This window comes from Lactuca serriola, chromosome 1 (assembly GCF_051521515.1).
Source record: "Lactuca serriola cultivar US96UC23 chromosome 1, Lser_US96UC23_V15, whole genome shotgun sequence".
Taxonomy (NCBI): Eukaryota; Viridiplantae; Streptophyta; class Magnoliopsida; order Asterales; family Asteraceae; genus Lactuca; species Lactuca serriola.
In genome coordinates this window covers 144,497,396-144,515,259 of record NC_136408.1, presented here as the reverse complement: position 1 = coordinate 144,515,259, position 17,864 = coordinate 144,497,396, and positions in this window count along the sequence as shown.

The window sequence follows — 17,864 nt, the reverse complement described above, 5'->3', positions numbered from 1 at the left end:
AGACCGAATCAATTCGTTTAACAACGATTTTTGGTATTGTTGTGTATTGTAATTCGTCGGTAGCTGTAGTGCCATTATTTAATCACAACGGATGTATTGAATTAACATTGAGAATTTTCTGTTTTCAGCACCTCTTTATTTGGTAAATTTACTTTTTCAACCTTTGGAATAAATAAGTTTCCGGTTTAGTCCTTAAACCAATTTTCTTGTCATTTAACACCAAAACTTATTGCAATTGACATTTTTCAGCATATTTTTAGTTGAAAACAGTTTTAATCCCTGAAAATATAGTTTTCTCGGTTGTAACCCCTCTTTTTCGCAGTTTTTACATTTTGGCCCAAATTGGAAAATTTTTGCAACTTTGGTCCTTTTAAATTATGAAAAGCATTTTCAACCTTAGAAAAGGATTTGGAACACTAATAGTCCACTGTTTTACTAAAAAATACAGTTTTAGCCCCTCAAAACAGGAAATTTCGCATATTGGGCCCTATTGGGCCAAAAATGTCATTTTTAGCCCATTAAGCTTGAAATTTATATTTTTAATCCTCCAAAAGAATATATTTCCAGAAAGCACTTTATTGAAACTGTTTTAACTACTCTCATCCATCAAAATTCGCAATATGTCAATTTGGGCCCTTTAACTTTATTTTTTTTTTTTACATTTTGTGTCCAAAAAATGATTTTTTAGCCCAAAGAAGATGTTATTAAACCACTTAGCTATTTTTCTTGGAATACTTTGTATGTTGTGATATAGTTTATGCTAGTATCATTTAACATAAATTACATCTCGATTTTTAGGAGTATATGGCTAGATCCAACATCATAATCGCACAAAAACACACATATAAGCATAGAAATCATACAAGGCATACAAAACACATATAGATCTACACATTCACTTGTATCCCCCCCCCCCCATAAAACTTATAAAACAGAAAAATAGGGAGTATGAAGCTCACCTTAGGGTGTGGTTTCGGTTTTTGAAGAAGAGATGGAAGAAAGTTTGGTGATTTTTGGCCCTAGCACCCCTTGATGAAGATTTCAACCTTGAGGTGGTTCTAGGATGCAAGATCATGATTTTTGCATGGATTAGGAAGAGATTTTTGATTAAAACAAAGAATCTAAGTCATAGATCCAAACATAATCTTACCTTAGATGAAGAGTTTGTGGAAATATCCCCTTGAAAACCTCCTAATTTTCGAGATCTTCGTGAAGGATGGAGGGAGTTTTCTTGAGAGAGAGTTGTGAGAGAATTGCGTGTGTGTGTGTGTTTCGGCCGAGAGTGAGAGAGGGAGAGAAGAAATGAACTTTGAGGTGATGTGTTCCTAGAAGTATGAGATGTTGCATGGAGATATGTGGGATATAAGTGAGGTGGCATGCATTAAGTCAACTCTTCTTCAATTCTTCTTGGATTTGGGCCTTGGGCCGAGAATTTTGAAGGAAAAGGAAAATTTGGGCTTTAATGTCCTCAAGCCCATGTAGAAGTTAGGTTGGATGAGTTTTAACCTAAAAGAAATATAATATGATTTTTACACTTTGTTGGGCTATTTTAGGTTAATCATGGTTCAAAACTTTTAATTTATTTCATTCTAGGCCCAATATGGCCCAAAATGTTGAAATAAATGAATGTGGGTCCAATTAGAGCCCAATTAAGGGTTCTAAGCCCATGATAGTCAAATTGGAAGCTTATTGGTCCATTTGGGTCCAATAAGGAAGTCCTAGTCCAAAATGGACCTAAACAATAACTTTTAGGGTTTCCAATTGTTTGTTGACTATTTGTAGTACTTGTATGATGTATTTGATTGAAGTTTTTGAAGCATCACACATGCTCTTGAGTTTTTGGTTCAACATTTTACTTAAGTATAGTTATTACAAGACACAAAATTTCCGGTTGCGACAGAAGACATCACTATGGATTTTGTCACTAAACTGCCCAGAACAAAGAGTGGTCACAACATGATTTGGGTGGTCGTTGATCGATTCACTAAGAGTATGCATTTCATAGTAGCCAATGAGAAATGGTCTATGGATAAGCTTACGAATTCTTACATGAAGGATATTGTGAGGCTTTATGGTGTTCCGTTAACGATTGTGTCGGATCCTCACAGCCATTTTACATCGCAATTTTGGAAAAGTCTACAAGAGGAACTAGGTACCAAGTTGTGTTTGAGTACAGCTTACCATCCACAGACTGATGGTCAGAGTGAATGAACGATACAAACGGTTGAAGATATGCTGAGAGCATGTACCCTGGAATTCCAAGATAACTGGGATGAACATTTACCTTTGGTAGAATTATCCTACAATAATGGTTTCCACTCGAACATAAAGATGGCACCTTATCAAGCTTTGTACGGACAGAAGTGTCGTACGCCGTCTTGTTGGATTGAGGCTGGGGAAAAGCAGTTTATGGGACTGGAGATAGTCCATCAAACTGCTGAAAAATTGAAAATAATCAGAGAGAGAATTTTAGCAGCTCAGGATCATCAAAAGAGCTATGCTGACAAGAAAAGAAGACCGATGACTTTTGAAGTTGGAGATTTGGTTTTACTTAAAGTCTGGCCGTGGAAGGGACTTATAAGATTTGGTAAAAGGGAAAGTGAAGTCCAGGTTTATTGGATCGTTTAAAGTTCTTCAGAGGATTGGGAACCAAGCTTACAAGCTCGAATTACCCGAAGAACTGAATGGAATTCACAACACTTTCCATGTGTGTTATTTGAGGAAGTTCACAGGAGAAGTTCCCGACATGATTCCACTTTCGGAATTAAGAATTGATGAGAACAAGAGGTTGATTGAGGAACCGGAGGCAATCGTTGACCGTGAGACTAAGAAGTTGCAATGCAATATGGTCGAATTAGTGCTTGTCCGTTGGAAACATACGAACGAGCCAAATCTCACCTGGGAGACAGAGAGTCACATGAGGAGTCGCTATCCGCATTTGTTTGTTGATGTATGCTTCCGGGGACGGGATTATCCTAATGAGGAGAGAATTGTAACGCCCAAGTTTCCAGGCTAGGCATTAATGACAATGTAATAGTTTACGTTAGCCTTTGTAACATGTTTTGAAATAATAAGAATGTATCATTTGAGTGTTAGGTGTTTTATGCTTAATTGTGTGACTTAATTGAATTAAGGATAAAATAAGCGTAATATTAAAATGTTAGATATGACCGATATCGATACATGATGATGTAGTGGTTGTGAGAAGGTTTCTGAATATATAAAGAATGCGGAAATTCGAGTTACCACAAAGAAGTTATGACCAGTCGAAGTTTCGCGACAGAACCGATACAACATTACGTGACGTAAATAGTGAAATCTCGATAGAGCGATATTTAGCCTTAGAGAACTAAACAAAAGTCGTAGATTACGTTAAACATAGAGCGTGCATAAAGAGAACATCCAAACCTAACTTTGTATGAGCAAGTTATGATTTTTCGAAGTTTCGACTTAGCAGTATGCAGCCCAAAGTTCGAATATGAGATCGAGCGATAATTAGCCAAAACTTTCTAAATGAGAATTGAAGATTTCATCGATAGTAGTGCAACGACGGAAAGACAGACGAAAACAGACGTCAGACAAAGGAGTTATGGATTTTTCCTGTCCCGGCCTACTAAAAATAATATAATAAAAATAAATCAAAATTAGCCAACGGAGTCTAAATGAGAGTTGTAGAGCATAATATCACCTACGCGTTCATATAAAGAATGTCAAAAACAGAGTTTGTATGCGAAAAATATAAATTTCTGAAGTTCGGGGCACGAACCCCAAAGTTGTGTCAGAGTTCACGACATGAACATTGTGTTCACAACGTGAACAGGGTCTGGACACCTTCCAGAGCAAGTGGGTTGATGACGAACGCAATGACCTATGCCTGACTGAACTCATGACGTGAATTTTGAAATTCACAACATGAATTCAGAAAAATGGCCCTATAAATAGAAACCAAATGGCAGCCGACCAAGGTTGCTAATCCCTTCAGTCTTTCACTCCCGATACCCTCTCTGGTCATCTTGAAGTACCCTAGAAGCTCCGGTATCATCCCAAGACCCGAAGCAAGTCCTGAAGCCCAAAGATCCTGAGAAGAAAAGAATTTCTGAGCCGAAGCTCTGCCTGCAAGAAGCTCGGTGTGTGAAGATCTTCCAGTTTCACCGAAGAATACTACTTTTAAAGTCGTAGTGTTGTCTGATCATCTTCTGATCAAGTGAGTGCATAGTCCCTTTCATATACCCGATTAAAATACAAGTATTAAATGTATTAGATATACGATATAGGTTAGTGTGTAGTTGCTTTCTGCTAACACACGTATATGAAATATTCTTTATGAAATATGTGCTATGTGATTATATGTTATCTGTTTATTTTGAATTAATATCTTATCAGTTTTAAGTGGCATATGAACACATATGTATATTTTTATCTACAAAATGTTGGGTAGAACTTGGGTAGATAGTTACTATGTGATAAACTAATGAGAGGCCTCGGTGTGACTGTGATATATAGTCATTCAGCAGAATATGGATGATGACCACAAACTGTTCTAGACAGTTCAGTGAAACAATGGCAGGCTCATAACCTGTAGGTGTAATGAACTTGGGTGTTCATTCGAGTATTCTATTCCCCTCATGTTTCCCTTTAGGATATCTATTGTTGAGGAAACCCCTTTGCAGTAATGTCCGTCCTGGTGAAAATCATAGATTAGGTCCCTGGTAATAGTGGTTGTCAAAGGAACGTAAAGTGAGGATAACGGGAATGGGTAATCGGGTTATTGTTGGTTGGTGAATTAAAATATAAATTATTCATTGTGGGGTGAAAACCCTATATGCTCACCAGGCTCCCAAGCCTGACTCACTCATTTTCTTTGTATTACAAGTTGTAGCACGAGAGCATAAGTTGGGGAACTTATGCAGATATTTTGTTTATAGACCTGTTGTTGTTTATAAATGTTGTAAGGTCTATGCTTTTCTGTTAATGCTTTTGTGTCTGTATTGGAACAAGACATCCCGAGTTTTGTTATAATGAAAATACATTTCTTTAAGAAATGCTTTGATAAATCTTATTTTATCATATATTGTTTTGGGAACAAATTTTGCAACTCTTTTAAATTAATGGATTCACTCTAAAATTATTATAAAAGCACAAATGAAACCGGTTTTTCTGGCCGAGATTTTGGGGATGTCATAGTTGTTGTATGGTCTGAGGTGTAGAACACCTTTTGGTTGGGGGAGATTGAGCACCAAGTCATGGGAAGCACCAAAATGGTGCTTAAGACCACCGAGTTGATTCAGCAAGTGTGCGACAGGCTACGAGTCGTGCAGAGCCATCAGAAAAGTTATGTTGACCAGCATTGTTCAGATCTCAAGTTTCAGGTGGGAGACTTTGTTTTTCTAAAGGTGTCACCTTGGAAGGTTGTCATCCGGTTTTGGAAAAGGGGCGAGCTAGCGCCCCGATTCATTGGTGCATTTAGGATTTTTTTCTCGGGTTGGCATGGTTTCTTGTCGGCTAGATCTTCTTGATGAGCTCGGTCAAATCCATAACGCTTTCCATGTGTCTCAGGTCTAGAAGTGTGTAGCAGATGAGGCTGCAATTATTTCTTTGGATAATATTGGATCGATAGGAGCTTGAACTATGTAGAGAAGTCAATTGCAGTTTTAGATAGAAAAACTAAATCCATTCGGAAGAAAGTGGTGAACCTAGTTAAGGTGCAATGGCAGCACCAGAGGAGCTCCGAATGGATTTCAGAGTCAGAGGACGAGATGAGAGAGCATTAGCCATACTTATTCTCTTCAACAGACTTCGAGGACGAAGTCTAGTCCAAGTGGGGAGATTTGTAATGATCAAGATTCAAGTAATTACTCTTTTTCCTCTGGAACGAAATTTATGTACAAAAGGGTCCTTACATACGTTGGGCATACATAGGCGTACGATCAGTGTACTGGTGGAAGTTGGTCACGGGTGTGCACCACGTACGTGGGGCATACCAAGCAGTACGTGGGTTGTACATGTCTTAGGACTAAAATCCTAATATTCTAACTTGTGACCTATTTAAACGTACATAAGTAATTTAGACCTTACCCTAACATGCCTCCATCACTCTCTAACGTCCCTAAAACCCTAAAATCATTTGAGTGTGCCTCTTGTGTTTGTGAGTGCCTTAAATACCTCCTTTTTCATGTTCTAGCAAGGAGAAGGAACTAGAAGCAAGCCTTGGACGTCGAAAAGCTTTTGGATCCTGCTTTTGGAGCTCATTGGGAAGCTTGTGGAGGTAAAAGGCTCAAATCTTGCCATCTCCTTTGCTGGTTTGAGTTAGGGCTTTGTTATGAAGTCTGTAACGCCTGCATCTTCGTCTAGTCAATTTAGAGACAATAAGTGTTAAAATTAACTTTTTGATAGAAGATTATTTAGAATAAATAATCTTAACTAAGTTATAGTATATGTCCCAAGGGTTCTGTACATATAAATAACACTGAAATCCGAGTTATAACGAATAAGTTATGACATGTTGAAGTTTTACGGCTAAACCCGCACAACACCATGTAACGTAAAAAGTGAAATTTTGATAAACTACTTTTTAGCCTTAGAAATATAAACGAATGTCTTAGTATATGTTAAACTGAGAATGTACATAAAAAGAACGTCCAAATCTAACTTCGTTTGAGGAAGTTATGATTTTTCTAAGATTTAGCATAACAGTGCACAGCCCGGAAATTGAATTTTAGATCAATCAATTTTTAGCCAATACAACCTAAATGAGAATTGAATATCTCATTAATTGGATCCCAACGATATAATGATAGTCGAAAACGGAGTCCACATGTAGAAGTTATGAATTTTACATGGTCGTTATCAGTGTAATCTTCTCAGACTATTAAATTTAAAATCAGTCGAGAATTAGTTGATGGGGTCAAAAGGAATGTTGTAGATCTCGTCGATACCTATGCGTTCATATAAAGAAGGTAAAAAACAGAGGTCGTATGCGCAAGTTACGGATTTTAGAAGATAAATAGTTTTTGGAGTATTCTGCGAGTGACACGTGGCGCGATCCGATCCACTGCTTCCTCGCCACAGCTTGCCACCAGATGGTGACACGTGGCATGGAAACAGCCCGCGTTTAAAAAGTGAACTCTAAGCGTTCGTCGATCAGATATCCTATAAATAGAAGACACAAATAACTCCATTCTTTACACCTTTGTCACGCAGTTTCTCCCAAACACTCCCAAACCCTCAAGGCTTTTTGTCACACCCCAAAACCGGAACGGCGGAAACGTTCTGAAGTGGATGATGTCATGTCAAGTATCACAACATATGCAATATAGTAATCAAAGTACAACAACCATTGCATTAATAGTAATAGTTTTACATAAGTTACATTGTATAGAAACATCAAAGTAATACAAGTAATAATATAGGTGCAGCTTGGTACTAGGATGACTTCACCAAAAGCTCCTAGGGTGTATCGGTCTATCGCTATCCTGAGAATACAAGTTATTTTGAAAGCGAGTATCAGCATTTTTATAAATGTTTGTGAGTTCATAAGTATTTAGTGTCATTTGTGTAAGTAAGCATTTTATTCAAAATAACTTTATAAAAAGTAGTAGTTTAGAATCTAGGGTGTATTAGAGTCCTTTCCAGAAAATCTTATATTTTATAAATAAAAGTAGTCTTCTACCAAGACTTGACAGAGTTATGTTTTAAAGAGTAATTTTCCCCGAAATACTATCATTACCAAAATACGGTATTTGATTTTTAATGAAAGTAGGAGGATGTCACTAGTAAAAATACTAGGGGAAAATAACATATGCCTCAGCAAAAAATACTGCTGACTAAGGCAAAAGAAATCATAAACTCCAGGAGAGTATCGAATGAATGATACACCTGGCTCAGTCTAACAAAAGGAAACACAGACCCCAGACGGTATCAAATGTACGATACGGCTAGCAAGGTCTAAAACAAAGAAACACAGACCCCAGACAGTATCAAATGAAAGATAAAGCTAGCAAGGTCTAAAACAAAGAAACACAGACCCCAAACAGTATCAAATGAAAGATACAGCTAGCAAGGTCTAAAACAAAGAAACACCAACCCCAGACAGTATCAAATGAAAGATACAGCTAGCAAGGTCTGAAACAAAGGGAAATCTTAAGTGGGTTGTTTCAACAATACAGTGTTAAATTCTCGTTACCTTAAGGCCATGAATTATAAGGTAAACATGGAGATACTCATAACCATACTGATTGACACTAGAGTACTTGACGTCCTGCAAGCGTCGGAATAAATGTGACATTTGTCACCCCTTGGCTTGGTAGGTCGTGGACTGTAGCTAGCAGTCAGGGTGCGGGAGTGTCGTTCCCATATAGATCTATACACACAATGCCCGCTCTCCTTACAGGAGACTCTGGTTACCAACTCGACGACGGGAAGATCCGTGTCTTGAAGATGCATCTCGTATACTAAATTCTATTAGAGGCGCTGGTGAAATGATATAGACTCGTGTATGAACTGACTCCTGTGGAATTCCCGTACTAGAAAGAGTGAATAGAACCTCCTAACTATTCCTATAATAGTTACTAGTGTCTCTGGTCTATGAATGATGAATGGAAGAATGCCCTTGCTACCCAAGGGAAATGAATTGGCCGATGTAAACCTTTATGTTTATACATGTATACATGATACATAATTAATGTATAAACGAACTTCAGACGGATATCCAATACCCACCAGACCACATCCCAACAAGGAAAAGGAAATAGGGCGAACTAGCCTTCCTAAGTCCTTTAAACATTATTTATATAACTATACAAGTACAGGCATGCATTTAAAAAAGTAGAAGAATATAAGCATAGAAGAAAACTTTGACGAAAACTTTGGAAAACCTTTACACTTAAGAAAATTGTGACTTGATATCCTTTTGTAAAATAAGCTTGAAGACCTTTGGAAATCCTTTGAAAACCTTTCATAAACAAGTTTTGAATATAATTTTGATAAAACGATATAAGTAAAGAAAACCTTTGTTTAAAATACTGCTGTAACTGGTTTTGAAGTAAAACATACAGCGCGAGAGACAATTTGAGAAAAGATTTAAACAAGTAAAGACGTTTTGGAAAACCACCTATAGTATTATACTTGGTAAAACAGTTGAAAGTGTGATAAATCCTTTTGCATGTGGGTTATCAATCCCATATGATTGATATGATAACTAGCATGTTTCAACTTGTATTCTCCCCCCCCCCCCATAAAAGCATGTAAAACATTTAAAGGTTAATTCAGGGGTATGAACTCACCTGTTGTAAGTGGATCGGGCGGAGGTGCCGGTTGGGTGCTCGGTGTCAACTGAAGATTTGAACACACTTAGTGACCTATTAACATATGATGACATATGTTTACATAAAATTAGTAATTATAATACTAATTAAACACGTAAACACATCCTAATGTGCGGAAAACACTTTGGTCAAGTGCTAGGTGGCTATTGGGTTGCAAATAGGGGAGTGTATGGGCTAGATAGGGAGTTTACTCTTCAAGAGTAAACTCTTTATAGAGTTTACGGCCCTAAGACCATATCCCCATGAGTTTACAGCTATAAACTCATGGGTGGTGTGTTCTTTGATGCTTCAAGGTATTATCTCACTCATAGAATCATGCTAGAGTTGAGTCAAGGGCTAAGGAAGTGATTGGGGCTCAAAATGGACACAATAGGGAGTTTACGGTTCATTGACCACTCCTTGAGGAGTTTCCGGCCATAAACACATGAGTTTACAGTCGTAAACTCATGTTTGACCATTTTTTTGTTGTTTGGTAGTTCTAACTCATGCACGCAAGGTTCTAGTCACTTATATGAGCATAGGAAGGTGTTAAAGGCACTTAAACACCTTGGAAAAGTGTTTACGGTCTATGAAGATGTTCTTGGGGAGTTTACTACCTTAAACACATGAGTTACAAGGCTCTAGGCTCTAGGCACTCATGGAAGCTTTTGGAGGTGTTTGAAGTGTAGTTTAACACCCAAAAAGGTGTTTATGGTCCTTGAAGATGGTTTTACGGTCCAAGAATGTTCTTAGACCGTAAACTCATGTTTACTCCCCATTTGTTACGATTTTGGTGTTCTAAGTCCTTTCATGCAAGCCTCTAAGTCATTGCTAAGCATTAGAAGTGGTTTTGAAGGGTTTTTGGGCACCAAAACCCTCTTTCAAGGTGTTTACGGTTTTGGGATGCTCCCAAGACCATAAACTCTTGTTCTTGGGGTTTTTGGATGTTTAAGCCACGAATTTGCAAGTTAGATGAGACAAACAACAAGCTAGGAAGGTTAACTTATCGATTTGAAGCTCGAAGGGGCAATTTTTGACCAAAACCCGATTTGTAGAGAGAGAAAGTGTCTAAGGTGGGAAAAAGGTGGGGATGAAACCCACTCATCCCTTATATAAGGTGGAGTTTATGGCCTGTTTGGGGGTTCACCCAACACCAACCGCGAACGGGGTTTCTCACGACTACCGTTAAACACGGAAATTTTAAAATTATACCTCCTTAATTTTGGTTCGCTTGACGAATATTATTTAAAATAGTCCAACGGGTTTAAATCCGACCAAAAATATTTTAGGATAAATTTGACTAATTTTTGACGTACTTAATTTCGACGTTAAAACTAACGGAAATTTTTGGGTTGTCACACTTTTCCCTAGCACCTCATAGGTGTTAAAAGCGAGTCCTAGAGTGCCAGAAAGCCCTGAGAAGAAGAGCTTTCGGCTAAGAATTTTTGTCCGCGCAGAGCCCGGTTCTTCACTAAACCCCCTTGTAAGTGAGTTATGCTTACCATACTTTAAGTATAACTTATGTTTAAGTTCATTATCATTATTATGAACCTATAAACAAGATTTTGGGGGAGAATACATGTGCTAAGTATTATAAATGTTAGTATAATATCGTTTAACTGCTCACAGTACGGGGAATTTGGTTTGAAGGGCCACTTGGGTGGTTGGATTTCAGAACGGCTTAATTGTTAAAATGGTCTTGCCTTTCGGTGTTTCATTTCTGGCCCATGTCTGTACATAGTAGTTGAAAAGTATTGTTTAACATTTATATAATACAAAAAAAACAATATTACCCGTAGACCTTGAGTTAATGATAAATCTAGAATAATAATTAGTCGTAATAAGTATTAGACTAAAATCTAGTGATAATGATACTAGGTTTCGTCGAAGAAAAATAAAATTGTGAGAAGCGAAGCACTGACCGAGTTTGGAGTTATCAGTTTAACAAGTGAGTGCATAGTTACTTTCATCTTACACATAGATATGAAGTATTTAATAATAATATGTGCTATATATGCTTATTTTTTGTGTTCCTGATATCTATGCTAAATGAACGATTTATACATATTTTACTTGATTTAATCTGTATATGTATTTTTATACCTATAAGTATATTGGGTAAAGATTGGTAGATGAAAGATGAGAGATGAAAACTGATATAGATGATGAGAGGTGAAAGATGATGAGAAGTCTTGACCCAAGCGATGATCCAGTCATCTAGCAGAGTATACATGACGACCACGAACTATTCTAGACAGTCTAGTGGCATGCAAGCAGGCTCACAACCTGTAGGTGTTGCGAACAGTATGTTCACTAGATGTACTCTAAAAAACCCTGACAACTATGGACTTAGTGCCATACAAATAAACTTTGGCAACTATGGACTTAGTGCCTTATGAATGGATGTTGGCAACTATGGATTTAGTGCCCTATAGATAAACACTGGCAGCTATGTACTTAGTGCCTAATAGATAACATCGGCAGCTATGGACTTAGTGTATGTTAGATAAACCCTGGCAGCGATAGACTTCGTGCCTATTCCTTAGGAAAATCCTTAGGAATTAATGAATGAAGAATAGATGATTCTTAAGGAAGATTCTTAAGAATAAGGAAGATAATGGGGATGGGAAGTTGGTTAATTGTTTGATGATTAAACATAACAATTATATTATTGTGGGTTGAAAATCCTATGTAATCAGTAGGTTTCCCAACCTAACCCACTTAGTTTATTTGTATCACAAGTATCGATATGAAGATGCATTACACTGAAACATTAAAGGAGATGTAATTCATTAGTGTAAATGAATGTAAGGTCTGTTTATGCTTATGTTTCTATATTTACGATGACATCCCAATGTTTTAAAATACATTTCTTCGGAAATGCTTTGATAATATTATTATCATGTTTTTTGGGGGAAAAATTTCGCAATACTACTTTTCAAAAACGATACTCTGATTTCTAAATAAGCATAAATAAAATATTAAAAAATGCCCGTGAATTTGGGGATGTCACAAAGTCTATTTTTTGTTCTTAGACCCTTTTTTGTTAGTTGTGCAGCTCTAGAGGCTAAGATTGTTAGATCTAAGCTCCTTGATGCATAAAGCTACCATCTTGAAGGTTGTATATAGACCATGCATGAGTATCAGGTCTAAAATATGGTCATAATGGGAGAAATGAAGTATTGGGGAGCCATGTGGCATGTAAGGGCATAAAGTTGCCAACTTTATGCCCTGGGACATCTTAATAGACTCATATCTAAATTTGGACGTTGAAACCTTAAGCATTAATCACTTAATATACTTTTGTGCTTGGTTTGATTGTACGTTGGGCTTAAGGTTGTGTCGCAGTGCATACGGCTAAAGGGTTGAGTACGCTAAGCGTACTGATGTGGTACGTTGGGCGTACGCACCATAGGAGAGTTGTGCTTGCAAGCTTATTAGGCCCTATTCAGCCTTGGGCCTTGTCGCATTCAGACTTATTGGACTTTTGTTATTGTTGGGGGCATTTATGTCATCTTTGGGACTTATTGGGCCATGTGGCCCATTGTAGTTTAGACTTTGACCTTGGGCCCATCAATGTAGGTTAAACATTTGGGCTTTGATGGTGGGAATTAGATTAAGATGTTGAGTCTTCTTCTAAGTTGTGACTCAAATCTAATTAGGGTGTTTTGTATATTTGTTTAGTGTGAGATTTTGGGCTAGTATTCGGGTAGCTTTTGTGTTCTATAGACTGAGGTGAGTCTTCTCACTATACCAATGGGTTGAAGGCACAAATGTCGACCTATTACTTGATGCGAAATGTCTATAAATGATTATGTAATGGTTTTTTATTTGGTTTGTATTGATTTACGTTAAGACCATGAGGGGAGCCTATGACACTTAGTAAGACCATGAGGAGGAGCCCATGGCACTTGGGTAGAAGACCATGGGGGTAGCCTATGGCATCCCAGTTAAAGACCATGGAGGGAGTCCATGGTAGTTTTATGTGTATATGTGCATGGCATTATATGATTATGTGAGTTGTGTATTTCAGGAAACTCACTAAGAGTGTGCTTACAGTTTTGTTGGGTGTTTTAGATACTTCTGGTTCTAAGGGAAGGGGCCCCGCTTGACGGCATAATGTGCACTCTCCAGTATTCCGCACTATTTTTTTTGATACTCTAATCTTTTAACCAATATGTTATGTAATGGAATTTTGGATAACAAACATGAATGTGATTTCTTAGTAATAAATGAAAATTTTTACCTACGTTTTTGTGTTGTTACAGTTTTCACCTATTTAAGCACCTAATCTCAAGGATTACGGCATCTTCTTCAGCCTCCAAAGACTCATTATGAAACCCTATCCTCTATACATGTTTGAGAGTCTATTTTCTTGATTTGGAGATTAGTCTTTGGATTTTGGTGAGGCTTGAGGAAGGAGGAAGTTCACTTTAGTGAAATTAAGTAAGGATCTGGATTGGATCCACCACTCTCTTCTAATTGCTGAGCTATTTGAGGCATAAAGTTCAAAGCTTAACATTTCTTCTACTAGATTCAAGTTTGAGGTTATTTTGGGTGGTTTTGGTCCCTTCCATTGATGTACTTGGAGTTTGAGGAACTCCAAAGCTTCTTATGGTCCATTTGTGGTCTCTAAGCTCCTGATAATTGAGAAAGAAGTTATGGTTAGAGTTACTTAGTGACTATGTTCAAGATTTGGTCTCAGTAAGGACTTATTAGACTTAGAAGTGTAGATATTGCTTTTAGGTGAGGTCCTAATGGATAAAATTGGAAACTTTATCCATTAATTCGTTAGAAAGGACTAGATCCAAAAGTTTTGGGTTTAGATCTATAAAGATTAAGCTCTTAAAGAAGAAAACGGTATTCTGCAGAAACCATGACGTGACCATGGGCTTGCCACGATATGGTGGAATCCTTCTTGTTCACAATTTTGTCTTGCCATGCCCACGACGTGGCTTAGAGGTCTGTACGTCATGATGAGTGTTGACTTAGTTCACCATTGAGTTTTGACTAGTTTGACTTTGGGTCAAACTTTAAGGACTTGGGTTATTGTTTAAGGATTTATCTGTATTTGGTGCTAGTTAGTTCGTAGGAGTGATGCAGGGAGTGAAGGTGCTGTTGTATCTCCTTGGGTCTTCAATTCACATGAGTTTCCTCACTATACAATATGTTGCAGTGTATATCCTTGTATGTCAAGATATATGGGTAGTGATATGATGTTTAGAGTACCAGTAGGTCGGTAATCGTCTAATGGAGAGCCCTAGGGGCTATATCTAGTCACGTAGGATAGCATGAGAACTTTTGATCTAGCCTTTCTTGATTGTTCTTTGTTTGGTTATAGCACTAGAGTATGATCACCTTTTTGAATGTCTATCTCACCTATGATTACATATAATTGTGCATACCTTGGAGATGTATCGGTTGTGGCGTAGTGTATTGTATGATACTTTGCATGCAGTAGTGCGCTGTTAGACACGTAGGCTAGTGTAGATAGTTGTTAAGAGCTTTTGTGTTTTTGTGTCAATGTGCTCCATTTGGAAGGATGGTGCGCCATTAGGGAACAAGGTGCACCACTTGTTAATGAGGACGTGCCACTTAGAAGTCTCATATGCCATTTGTGATAAGGGTGCTCCATTCTTGGAGGAGATGTCTCAACCCTTACACAAGATGCTTCATTATCATGCTATATGTGCCATCTTGGTGCAAGGTACGCCATTTGGTTTCTTGATGAGCCATGGTATCCCTTGATGAGCCACTTATGCTAAGTCCTGTATGTTGCTCAAGATTTTTCAAATATGCTCAGAAGTTGAAGATCCTTAAGGAATACATCATGATGGGCCACCATCATGTTCCATTATGGCTCATGGTGCTCCATCATGTGCGTTGTTGATGCTCAAGTGTTGTTTTTCATGGATGAATGTTCCAAAAGTTGTTGCATGGAAAATTATGATTGGTTAACACCATTCATGGGCCAATGGGCATCTTCCATTAGAGTTTTAGGTCTGATCCCTTCAATATAAATAGGGATGTCTGCTAGTCATTTGAAGTGTCTTGTATTCTAGAGTGATTGGTGAATCTCTGTTTTATTGTACTTGTAACCACTGTTTGAGAACTCATAAATAAAGAAAATTCCAATCTTGCCTATGGACATTTGTCACCTTCACTAAACCACGTAAATATTATGTCTTGTGTGCTTTTGGTTTTGATTTTTTTCCGCTTTACTTCCTAACATTGTTCCATTATCGTAAAGCGCCATAGGAAAATGCATTATGAGATGTTAAAGAGGAGGAAGCATGATATTTCTTATTTTCATGTTTTTGGTTGTGTGTGTTTTATTCTTCATTAGAAGAGTCGATTTCCAAAACAGAAGCTAAAGATGATGAAGGGATTTTCGTACGTTGCTCCTCGATCTCAAATGATTTCAGGGCTTACAATCTACAAAGAAAGTAGGTGGAAGAGTCCATTCATGTCAAGTTAGATGAAGAATCATACCATGCCAGCTCTGAAGATCATTACTCTTCCATCCTCAATGAACTTACTACATCAACCTTCTCCTTCGAATTGTCTAAAGAGCATACTCCATTTGTTTCCTCACTTTCTGAGGTTCCTTCTTCAGTAACAGTTGTTTCTGAGCCTAATGGACATTTATCCCCTAACCCTGGTTATCATTTTGATCACTTTGTCCCTGATATATCTGATCCGTCTGAATCATCGATTCTTGAACCATCCAGTTTTCCCTCTGTTAAATAGAACCCTACTTCACAAAATCATTGGTAGTGATATTATTTTTATAAAATGAGGGGTGTTTGGATAGAGCTTCTATCATAGTGCAGTAGAGGATGGCAGATAGTGTTGATTCAGGTAGTTTTTCAAGCTTAAAGTGGAGTAGGCATTTTTTTAAGCCTATTAACTATTGGGGTAGGTAGAGGTGCCTCTGTGTTTTCTGTTTTTGGTATTCTCATTGTTATAGTCATCTGCGAACATCATTTATATGTGGGTCAGTGGGTGTGTGATCGTGTGTTGTCATGAGTTTCTTTTTATTAAAAGGGTAGAGGTAAAAATAGATTAACTCATGGTTGTAACACCTATTATTATTTCTAAATGTTTTTTTTAAACTTTGTGTTTTTATTATTGATTGGGGTTGTTTTGGTGTGTTTCTTTTTCCGTGTGTGACGTATACATCTCATGTCGGTGGCTTATCATGAAATATTGCATTAATTAGGTCTTTTGTCTTTTGATGGTATACTTGTTTCAGAACATTAATCAATTTCATGTGTTTTGGTGTTACTGTTTTTACTGCTAAAGGGTCATTATCCAGAGAGTTAATTCATGCTTGTGAGATTAAGGTGAGGGTGAGGGTGATTATGATCCAGGGGTGGTGGTGGTATAAGAAATATTTCATTCAGGTTAGAATTTAGAAAACGTCTTTCAAAATCAAAAACTATTTTTTTTTTTGTCTTTAGAGATGAGAAATTAAATATCCTTCTACTTTTGTTCCTACAAATACTCCTACTCAGTTAAATGATGACATGTGTCACTTTAATATACTAAAATATCATTAAATGAGCATTAAATGTGACACGTGTAATCATTTAATTGAGAAGGAAGATTTGTAGGAGCAAAAAGTAGGAGGATATTTAATTTCTCTTAGGAGATTATTGGCGCTCGTTTGTGGTTTTCTCGTGGTGTTATAGCGGTTCTTGGTACTCTTTAGCTTTGAAGATAATATATGTGGAGGTTTGAAATAAGGGGCTTTACTTCTTTTGTTTCCGGATGTTCTGGAGATAGGTGGAGAGTATAATACCATGTTAGGTTTGATTTGTAAAGTTCATTGTCTATATTGACCAATTTCTTATAAAAAGTGTATTGTTGCTACTGTGTTGGGATTCTCTAGTGAGAGATGGAGAGTACAATGTCATATTAGGTTAGACAATAGATAGTAAAAGTGCATTGTCTTTATTTCTTATTGTTGGAGTATTGCTAATAATGGATTTGGATGTTCTACTGGAGTATTGTTGCTAATGCTTTCTAGTGGTTTGGTGAGAGATGGAATGTATCTGGTTAAATTAGAATTGTTTTGTTAAATATCATTGTTTTTATTGGCCCTAATTCTTATAGGAGGTGCATTCTAATTATTGTCTTTGGAAGTTTTGGTGGGAGATGGAAAGTACACTGTCTTTATCAGCCCCTCCCTTTTGGTTGTATCAAAATTTCTTCAAGTGCTTTGTTACGGCTGAGATATAATTTGGTTCAAAATTGGTTTTGGTGTTACTTATCTCGTTTTGTAAATATATATGTTGTCTTTGTGCCATTGCGACTTTGTTTTTCTGTCTTTTCATGGTTTCATGTTCTACTTTGCTAGCTTTTTTTTTTTTTTTATGGTTTCATGTTTTAATTTGTCAACTTCCTGCAGGTCATTTTTATTTTATAAAATTTTCTTCGTTCTTTAAAAAAATTAATAATAATAATAACTCTACTTTATGTATATAATAAACCGTTTAGAAGGGACTACAATCATGTGATTTAAACAAATCTTACGGTTGATATAATAAAGATACGATT